The 11,293-nt window shown below is 40.5% G+C and overlaps 1 pseudogene; it reads left to right on the forward strand.

Moving 5' to 3' along the window:
• The first annotated feature begins 2,631 nt into the window (after window positions 1-2,631).
• Window positions 2,632-3,570, forward strand: LOC147006099 (uncharacterized; annotated as a pseudogene).
• The last annotated feature ends 7,723 nt before the right edge of the window (window positions 3,571-11,293 follow it).

An 11,293-nucleotide genomic window follows, 5' to 3' on the forward strand; every position in this document is an offset into this window, starting at 1 on the left:
GGCTCTCTAGGGTCCTGACCTATTTCTTTAAAAATAATATATTGATTTCATTCACTCATTTTATTTTCTGTGTCTCACTGTGTAGCCATGGCTGCCTGATCCTTAACATATCATAAAGGATAGCCTTGAACTCATGGAGACCTTATGGCCTCTGGTTCTTGAGTACTAGAATTAACTGCAACTTCTGCCATGCCCAACAATTATTTATTTTATTTTTATATGTATAAGTGTTTTCTCCTGCCATGTGCAGGCCTGTGGCCCACACAGGTTGAAAGAAGACGACTGTCATTATTTGAATGAGATGTCTTCAATAGTGTTGGGCATTAGAATTCTTCATTCCCAGTTGGTTGCCATTTGGGGAGGTTTAGGAGGTATGGTCATGCTGAAGGAAGTATGTCACTGCTGGCAGGCCTTGACTGCTCAAAGACTGCCACCATTTCTAATTCGCTCTGTGCTTTCTGTTTAAGGTTCAAGATATAAGTTCTCAGCTTTCTACCCCAACTACCATTCCTCAGCTCTGCCATCGTGGACTCTCATCCTTCAGGAACCATAAGCCCAACACACCTTTCTTCCATAAGTCCTGTGGTCAGTGTTTTATCTTGGGAATAGAAAGGTAACTAATACGGAAGTTGGATCAAAATGAACTGGCATTGTATACAGTTGTGAGCTGTCATGTGGTTCATAGGAACAGAACACAGGTCCTCTGGAAGAACAGTTGAACCATCTCTTCTAGTCCAGCCTGGCCTACTTTAATAAAGGACTAAGACCATGCAGCTGAACAAAAGCAATAAGGTTGGAAAATACCGTGATTGTGGTCTACATTAAATTGACTGTACCATTTTACTTTGCCATGACTCTGGGTTAACTGTAAAGAGTGAGGTGCAACAGCAGGTCATCAAAGGTCCATCTCAGGTTTCCCATGGTCCATCCTTGATCTGCCTCCATCTCTCCCTGCCTGAAGAAATGTGTGAAATCAGTGATGCCTCTGTGTTGAATAAACAAAGGGAGAAATAAGAACAGCACTTAAAGGAGAGAGAAAGACTTTTCTTTTGGGTCTCAAATTAGAAGGGAGGTGGGGGTATTGAGATATGAAATCATGTTTCTATTTCAAGCCCGGTGGCTTATTTCCCTTGAATGGATTAATTTACTGTGGTGGTATCCTGGCTTAGCATCCACAGAGAAGGTAATTTTAAAATCTTTGCCCTCTCCAGGGTCACTTTAGGCTGGAGTGCTGTATGTGCCATGATACCACCACTTTTCAGAAGCCTTCCTTGTTTTGAGATGTTAACCTTGCAGATAGATCCCTAGTGGTTTCTGCTGGTGGCTTTCTTCCTACTGCAATTCTTCTGTCTTTTGAGTCATTCATCCATTTCTCTACTTGGGAAATTCATCGTATTTCCCAGTAAACGTTTTAGTTTTTATTCAGCAGCACATAAAAAAGGACAACAAATGTTTTTTACACTTCCTATGTGCTCAACAGTGCCCAGGGAACTTACAGGATTTCATTTAATTCACAAATTGTATTCACAGTAGTTTCAGCACAGGAGAGGCAGTACACCCAAAGACAGACAGGATGGAAACCAACACCACAGACTCCCATTGACCACTTCTGATAAAAGCATGTCTCTAAGTCTAAGTTTTATACTGTATTATTAGTATAAGGGTCATTCCTGTGCTTTGGCACACATGTGGAAATCAGACGACACCTTGCATAAGTCCATTCTCTCTTACTAGTGAACCTCAGGGGTTGAACTCAGGCTCGAGGCAAGTGCCTTTACCCACTGATCCCTATTGTCAGTCCAATTTCTAAATTTCATGCCCTTTTGAATCTCTGCTAAAAATATTTTACACTCACATCTTTTCTTGGTAATTTTTCAAACAGCTCTCAGGAAACTACCTGAGTTACTGAACACCAGATTACCTGCTTCTGAGAAACCACATCTTAATTTTGGTCTGGAGTATCTATCCATTTTGGGTATACCATGGACCCAACTCCCCCTCCACTACCACGAATGCACTGGTGTCTGCAAGTACAGATTTAGAACTGCTTACACTGAACGAGGCAGTGCTGGTCGGGGTTCCTGGTGGCCTTAGAGACCTTATGTCATCAATCTTTCTCCACTTCTCCTGTTTCCAAGCACAGTGGGAAAGACAACTTGCTGCAAAATATAATGAAGGTTGTCATCAGTATGTGACCAAACAGACTTCCTTATTCCAGACTTCCCACACCTACAGCTGATACCATTAACTTGTCTAACCCACTTGGTCTATGTATTTCTTTATGGCAAATCTGTTGACTAGAAAATTCTAATGCAGAATATGTAGGACATCAACCAGGGACCATATGTTTCAGAACCTATTTGACTTGCTTAAATTGTTCAGAAGAGTGACTCTAAAAGTTGCTTTTAGATTGTGTAAATGTATGCACTGTATGTAAATTCCTCTAAGCACTCTCTGTACTCTCTACTGCCCCTTCTCCTTCCTTGCCCCCTTCTTCTCTCAAGCAGTTTTCCTTCTGCTCATAACATGTAGTATGTTCATGTCATATGTTCTCTCTTTCATGCATATACTCACACACTTTCATTCACACACTCACATACACTCTCTCACACACACTCTCTCTCATAACACTCTCACAAGTCCCACACATACACTCACACGCTCACATACACTCTTTCACACAGTTTCACACAAGCACTCACATATTCTCATTCACACACTCACACAATCCTTTCACATAGTCTCTCACACATACATTCACATAATCTTATTCACACACTCATACACATACTCACACACTCTCTCACACAGTCTCTCTCACACAGTCTCTCTCACACACACTACCTCTCACACACACTCCTTCATACACACTTCCTCACACACACTCTCTCACATACACACTCACACACACTTATATTTACACCCCCTCTCACACACATTCTCATAACATATATTCACGCATGTACTTTCACACATACACTCACAAACTCATACACATGCACAATACTCTCTCACACAGTCTCATACACACACTCACACACTCTCTAATTCACAAACTCTCATACACTCTCTCACATACACTCTCACTCACACACTCACACACACATACACGCTCTTTCACACAGTCTCTCTCTCTCTGTCTCTGTCTCTCTCTGTCTCTCTCTCTCTCTGTCTCTCACACACACACACACAGTCACACACACATGCACTTATACACACTTATGTACACATTCCCTTCACTTCACACACATTTTCGTAACACATACCCCCACACATGCTCTCATACACACACCCTCTTACACACACAATTTTATGTAGCTATATAAAACCTAAAATCCACAAATAAAAGAAAACCTATATTTGCCTTCCTGTGACTGACTTAATTCACTTTGATTATGTCCTTGTAAATGGCATCCTTTCTTTTCTGGGACTGAAAGAAACTCATTCTGTATACAAGGGCAGCCTAGACAGAACAAGAGCTAAATCTCACATGCAGAGACCTTCATTCATGTATTTTAAGTGAAGAGCAACTTATTTGTAAACTGCCAGGTCTAAGGTTTAGTATTCAGAAATTAAAATGATTACTTTGGACTTTTCTCAGTCTCTTTATTTCCAGAGGCTCTAAAGAATGAAGCTTACCTTAAATGTGTGTTTCCATAGACACTTATCAATAAATAGTTTGATTTAAAGATGGGTTTTGAGACCGAGTCTCTCTATGTAGTCCTGGCTGATCTGAAACTCACTATTCAGGCTGGCCTCAATTTCATAGAGATCTGCCAACCTCTGCCTCCCAAGGACTAGGATTAAAGGCATGCTTGACAAGGGAAATTCTTTTTTTTTTTTTGGTTTTTCGAGACAGGGTTTCTCTGTGTAGCCTTGGCTGTCCTGGCACTCACTTTGTAGACCAGGCTGGCCTCGAACTCAGAAATCTGCCTGCCTCTGCCTCCCAAGTGCTGGGATTAAAGGCGTGCGCCACCACGCCCGGCTTGGGAAATTCTTTTAAATTAGCATGTTACAACTTGTTAGTTATGATATTTTCTTTTTCTTTTTCAAATAATTATAGCTTTATAAGTTCTTTGCAAAGATAGCACAGAGCATCTCATGAACACATTACCCTGTTTCTGCATTGATTATAGCATTTTTTTCAGACAGGGTCTTGCATATACCAAGTTGGCCTCAATCTTCATAATTTTTCTATTTCAAAACTATCATATAAATTTCAGTCATGTAGATAAGGCCTTTGTGGGTGGACTTTTCCCACTGAGCATAATGCCCTTGAGATCCATCCTGTTCTAGTTAGTGGCAATTGGTTTTCTATTGCACTGTAACAAATTATCACAAATGTAGTGGCTTACAGTAACTCAGATATACAGTCTCACACTTCTAAAGGCTAGGAATCTAAACTGTGTTCTATCAGACTAAAATCTAGGTTCTGGCAAACTTCTGGAAGCTCATAGAGCATGTCTGCAGCCTAGCCTTGCCCCAGCCCATGGACCTCATCTCCATCTATAGTTCTACATCCCTGAACCTCAACTCCATGATAACATCGCTATGAACTTACTCTGTCTTTTAAGGACCCATGAGATTGCTCTGGGACAGGAAGGTAATGCAAGATTAACTTCCCATCTCGACTTCTTCATTGGGATCACACCTGGAAAGTCCCTTGGCCACAAGATGACACTAAGAACCTGGGATCCTTTGTTGGAGAGCACCATCTTGCCTATCAAATTGAGTATATCCAAAGTTTGTTCATTTTTTCCTCTTATCCTTTTCATTTTTCTTTTTCTTTTCTTTCTTTTTTTTTTTGAGAAAGATATTATATATCCCAGGTAGGCCTTATGCTCAAAATGTAGCCAAAGATGATCTTTCATGTCACCTCTCAGCCTCCAAGTTCTGGGATCACAGGTATGTGCCACCATGTCTGGCTCATGTGATACAGGGGATTGAACCCCCAAGCCTTGGGAAAGCTAGCCAAGTACTCTACCACCTTAGTTACATCTGCAGCCTAGTATGTACTTTACTATTGAGTAATGTCATGTCACTGAATAGACAAACACAATTATTTCCTGTTGTTGTATCTTTTTGAGACACAGCCTCATCTAGCCCATTCTGGCTGCAAACTTTCTATGTAACCTGGTGTCTTAAACAGGATTTTATTGCTGTGAAGAGACACTATGACCAAGACAATTCTTATAAGAACAAACCCTTAATTGGGACTGGCTTACAGTTTCAGAGGTTTAGTCTATTATCATGGTGGGAATCATGGCAGAGTGCAGGCAGACATGGTCCTGGAGGAACTGAGAGAGAATTCTACACCTAGATTCAAAGGCCACCATGAGAAGACTATTTTACAGGCAGCCAGGAGGAGGATCTCTTCCATATGGTCAGAGCTTGAGCATAGGCCCTTAAAGCCCATCCCCACAGTGATGCACTAACTCTGATAAGGCCACACCTACTCCAATAAGGTCACACCTTATTAGGATACTGCCATGATTTCACATGGGCCAACCATATTCAAACCATCACACATAGGATGATTCTGATATCTTCTGGTGGTTTAAATATGATTTGCCCAGGGAATGGTACTATTAAGAGGTATTCATTGGAGTGGGTGTTGTCTTGTTGGAGGAAGTGTGTCACTGTTGGGGTGGGCTTTGAGATCCTCCTCCTAGCTGCTTGGAAGACAGTCTCTTCTGGTTGCCTTTGGATCAATATATAGAGTTCTCTGTTCCTTTTCCAGCACCATGTCTGCCTGGATGCTGCCATCCTTCCTGCCATGATGATGAGGGACTGGACCTCTGAAACTATGTCAGCCCTAATTAAATGTTGTCCCTTATAAGAGTTGCCTTGGCCATGGTATCTCTTCACAGAAATGGAAAGCCAAACTAAGACAGGGCTCTTGCAAATAAAATTGCTGTTAATAGTTATATGCAGAGGTTTTGTGTGGACAGAGCTCTCACTTTGGTGGGGAGGAAATGCCCAGCAATGGCATTATAAATATAGGCTCTGATTTTTAAACTTGCCAAACTCTTTTCTGTATTAATTGCATCATTTTATGTTACCACCAGAATGTGTTGGAAACCTAGTTTCTCTACACCCATACTGGAAGTAGTAGTATTATTAGTTTTTATTTCCTTCCTCTATTACGTATGTAGTAATACCCCCATCATTTTCTTAATTCATATTCTCTGACTGGCTATTAAATCTGAACCTTTTTATTTGTTTTAATACTAATGACAATATTGTTTTTATTTGTTTGTTTGTTTATTAGACAAGTTCTTAATATACAACCCTGATTGTCTTGTGTCCCTATGTAGACCAGGCTGGCCTCTAACTCACAGAGAGCTCTATGCCTCTGCTTCTAGAGCTACGAACATTTTGTCAAGTACTTATTTGCCATCTATTGATCTCCTTAGGTCAGATGACTTGTCTTCTTATTGCTTATTCTCTAATTGAACTGTGTATTTAATTATTGACTTTTGAGGACTCTTTATATATTCTGGACTTAAGGCTGTTATCATCCATGCAGTTTGCAAACATTTTCTTTCGAATTATATCTTGTCATTTTATACTCTCAACGGCTTCACCCAGAGCACCAGTCTGTGTTTTTTTTTTAATTTTTAATATTTTTATTACATATTTTCCTCAATTACATTTCCAATGTTATCCCAAAAGTCCCCCATAGCACCCCCCACTTCCCTACCCACCCATTCCCATTCTTTTGGCCCTGGCATTCCCCTATATTGGGGCATATAAAGTTTGCAAGTCCAATGGGCCTCTCTTTCCATTGATGGCCGACTAGACCATCTTTCGATACATATGCAGCTAGAGACAAGAGCTCCGGGGTTCTGGTTAGTACATCATGTTGTTCCAACAATAGGGTTGCAGATCCCTTTAGCTCCTTGGGTACTTACTCTAGCTTCTCCATTGGGAGCCCTGTGATACATCCAATAGCTGACTGTGAACATCCACTCCTGTGTTTGCTAGGCCCCGGCATCGTCTCACGAGAGACAGCTATATTTGGGTCCTTTCAGCAAAATCTTGCTAGTGTATGCAATTGTATCAGCGTTTGGAGATCTTCTATAATTTCTTTCTTCAGAGACTTGAAGTTTTTATTATACAGATCTTTCACTTCCTTAGTTAGAGTCACGCCAAGATATTTTATATTATTTGTGACTATTGAGAAGGGTGTTGTTTCCCTAATTTCTTTCTCAGCCTGTTTATTCTTTGTGTAGAGAAAGGCCATTGACTTGTTTGAGTTAATTTTATATCCAGCTACATCACCGAAGCTGTTTATCAGGCTTAGGAGTTCTCTGGTGGAATTTTAGGGTCACTTATATATACTATCATATCATCTGCAAAAAGTGATATTTTGACTTCATCTTTTCCAATTTGTATCCCTTTGATCTCCTTTTGTTGTCGAATTGTTCTGGCTAGGACTTCAAGTACAATGTTGAATAGGTATGGAGAGAGTGGACAGTCTTGTCTAGTCCCTGATTTTAGTGGGATTGCTTCCAGCTTCTCACCATTTACTTTGATGTTGGCTACTGGTTTGCTGTAGATTGCTTTTTATCATGTTTAGGTATGAGCCTTGAATTCCTGATCTTTCCAAGACTTTTATCATGAATGGGTGTCGGATCTTGTCAAATGCTTTTTCTTCATCTAACGAGATGACCATGTGGTTTTTGTCTTTGAGTTTGTTTATATACTGGATTACGTTGATGGATTTCCATATATTGAACCACCCCTGCATCCCTGGGATGAAACCTACTTGGTCAGGATGGATGATTGTTTTGATGTGTTCTTGGATTCGGTTAGCAAGAACTTTATTGAGGATTTTTGCATCAATATTCATAAGGTATATTGGTCTGAAGTTTTCTATCTTTGTTGGGTCTTTTTGTGGTTTAGGTATCAGAGTAATTGTGGCTTCATAGAATGAGTTGGGTAGAGTACCTTCTGTTTCTATTTTGTGGAATAGTTTGTGAAGAACTGGGATTAGATCTTTGTTGAAGGTCTGATAGAACTCTGCACTAAACCCATCTGGTCCTGGGCTTTTTTTAGTTGGGAGACTATTAATGACTGCTTCTATTTCTTTGGGGGATATAGGGCTGTTTAGATCATTGACCTGATCTTGATTCAACTTTGGTACCTGGTATCTGTCTAGGAACTTCTCCATTTCATCCAGGTTCTCCAGTTTTGTTGAGTATAGCCTTTGGTAGAAGGATCTGATGGTGTTTTGGATGTCTTCAGGATCTGTTGTTATGTCTCCTTTTTCATTTCTGATTTTGTTAATTAGGATGCTTTCCCTGTGCCCTCTAGTGAGTTTGGCTAAGGGTTTATCTATCTTGTTGATTTTCTCAAAGAACCAGCTCCTTGATTGGTTGATTCTTTGAATAGTTCTTCTTGTTTCCACTTGGTTGATTTCACCCCTGAGTTTGATTATTTCCTGCCATCTAGTCCTCTTGGGTGAATTTGCTTCCTTTTGTTCTAGTGCTTTTAGGTGTGTTGTCAAGCTGCTAATGTGTGCTCTCTCTAGTTTCCTTTTGGAGGCACTCAGAGCTATGAGTTTTCCTCTTAGAAATGCTTTCATTGCGTCCCATAAGTTTGGGTATGTTGTGGCTTCATTTTCATTGAACTCTAAAAAGTCCTTAATTTCTTTCTTTATTCCTTCCTTGACCAAGGTATCATTGAGAAGAGTGTTGTTCAGTTTCCACGTGAAGGTTGGCTTTCTATTATTTATTTTGTTATTGAAGATCAGCCTTAGTCCATGGTGATCTGATAGGATGCATGGGACAATTTCAATATTTTTATATCTGTTGAGGCCTGCTTTGTGACCAATTATGTGGTCAATTTTGGAGAAAGTACCATGAGGTGCTGAGAAGAAGGTATATCCTTTTGTTTTAGGATAGAATGTTCTGTAGATATCTGCCAGATCCATTTGATTCATAACTTCTGTTAGTTTCACTGTGTCCCTGTTTAGTTTCTGTTTCCACTATCTGTCCATTGGTGAAAGTGGTGTGTTGAAGTCTCCCACTATTATTGTATGAGGTGCAATGTGTGCTTTGAGATTTACTAAAGTTTCTTTAATAAATGTGGCTGCCTTTGTATTTGGAGCATAGATATTCAGGATTGATAGTTCCTCTTGGAGGATTTTACCTTTGATGAGTATGAAGTGTCCCTCCCTGTCTTTTTTAATGACTTTGGGTTGGAAGTCAATCTTATCAGATATTAGAATGGCTACTCCAGCTTGTTTCTTCCTACAATTTGCTTGGAAAATTGTTTTCCAGCCTTTCATTCTGAGGTAGTGTCTATCCTTTTCTCTGAGATGAGTTTCCTGTAAGCAGCAAAATGTTGGGTCTTGTTTGTGTAGCCAGTTTGTTAGTCTATGTCTTTTTATCGGGGAGTTGAGTCCATTGATATTAAGAGATATTAAGGAAAAGTAATTGTTGTTTCCTGTTATTTTTGTTGTTAAAGTTGGCATTTTGTTCTTGTGGCTGTCTTCTTTTAGGTTTGTTGAGGGATTACCTTCTTGTTGTTTCTAGGGCGTGGTTCCTGTCCTTGTATTGGTTTTTTTCTGTTATTATCCTTTGAAGGGCTGGATTCCTGGAGAGATAATGTGTGAATTTGGTTTTGTCGTGGAATACTTTGGTTTCTCCATCTATGTTAATTGAGAGTTTGGCTGGGTATAGTAGCCTGGGCTGGAATTTGTGTTCTTTTAGTGTCTGTATAACATCCGTCCAGGATCTTCTGGCTTTCATAGTCTCTGGTGAAAAATCTGGTGTAATTCTGATAGGCTTGCCTTTATATGTTACTTGGCCTTTTTCTCTTACTGCTTTTAGTATTCTATCTTTATTTAGAGCATTTGTTGTTCTGATTATTATGTGTCGGGAGGTATTTCTTTTCTGGTCCAGTCTATTTGGAGTTCTGTAGGCTTCTTGTATGTTCATGGGCATCTCTTTCTTTAGATTTGGGAAGTTTTCTTCTATAATTTTGTTGAAGATGTTTGCTGGTCCTTTGAGTTGAAAATCTTCATTCTCATCCACTCCTATTATCCGTAGGTTTGGTCTTCTCATTGTGTCCTGTATTTCTTGGATGTTTTGAGTTAGGATCTTTTTGCATTTTACATTTTCCTTGATTGTTGTGCCGATGTTCTCTATGGAATCTTCTGCACCTGAGATTCTCTCTTCCATCTCTTGTATTCTGTTGCTGATGCTGGTATCTATGGTTCCAGATTTCTTTCCTAGGGTTTCTATCTCCAGTGTTGCCTCATTTTGGGTTTTCTTTATTGTGTCTACTTCCCTTTTTAGGTCTAGTATGGTTTTGTTCATTTCCATCATCTGTTTGGATGTGTTTTCCTGTTTTTCTGTAAGGACTTCTACCTGTTTGATTATGTTATCGTGTTTTTCTTTAAGGATTTGTAACTCTTTAGCAGTGTTCTCCTGCAATTCTTTAAGGGATTTTTGTGCTTCCTCTTTAATGTCTTCTACCTGTTTAGCAGTGTTCTCCTGTATTTCTTTAAGTGTGTTATTAAAGTCCTTCTTGAAGTCCTCTACCATCATGAGGAGATATGCTTTTAGATCCGTGTCTAGCTTTTCCGGTGTGTTGGGGTGCCCTGGACTGGGCGAAGTGGGGGTGCTGGGTTCTGATGATGGTGAGTGGTCTTGGTTTCTGTTAGTAAGATTATTATGTTTACCTTTCGCCATCTGATAATCTCTGGGGTTAGTTGTTGTCGTTGTCACTGTTTAAAGATTGGAGCAGAAGCTGTGTTCCACTCACCAGCAGTCTCAAAATCCTGTGGCGGGGGTCGTGGGTAGCTGGCGGGTGTCAGCCGACCCTGTGCTCTAGCTACACAGGTGCTGTTCTGGCCGGATGAGGCCTGTGGCCCTACTCAGGCCGGTTTCTGCTTCCCTAACTAATGCAGTCTCAGGTCCCGCGCGCAATTGGATTGGAGCAGAAGCTGTGTTCCACTCACCTGAAGTCTTCAGATCCTGTGATGGGTGTTGTGGGTAGCTGGCGAGTGTCAGCTGACCCTGCGCCCTAGCTACCCCGGTGCTTTTCTGACCAGAAGAGGCTTGTGGCCCTAAGTAGGCCGGATTTCTGCCTCCCCAACCAGAGCAGTCTCAGGTCCCGCGTGACTGGACTCTATCTGTGTTTTAAAAGCTTTTCTCAGTCTTGTTAAAAACATGTACTATTTTGTAAAACCACCGTCTTGTTTTTTACCTCACATTCCTCATCCTTCTGCCTCAGCTCCCTAGGTGGCTTGCTGCATTGCCTAGCTTCTTCTTCTTTTTTC

This window comes from Mus caroli, unplaced genomic scaffold (genome assembly GCF_978045245.1).
Source record: "Mus caroli unplaced genomic scaffold, Mus_caroli_1 scaffold_1, whole genome shotgun sequence".
Taxonomy (NCBI): Eukaryota; Metazoa; Chordata; class Mammalia; order Rodentia; family Muridae; genus Mus; species Mus caroli.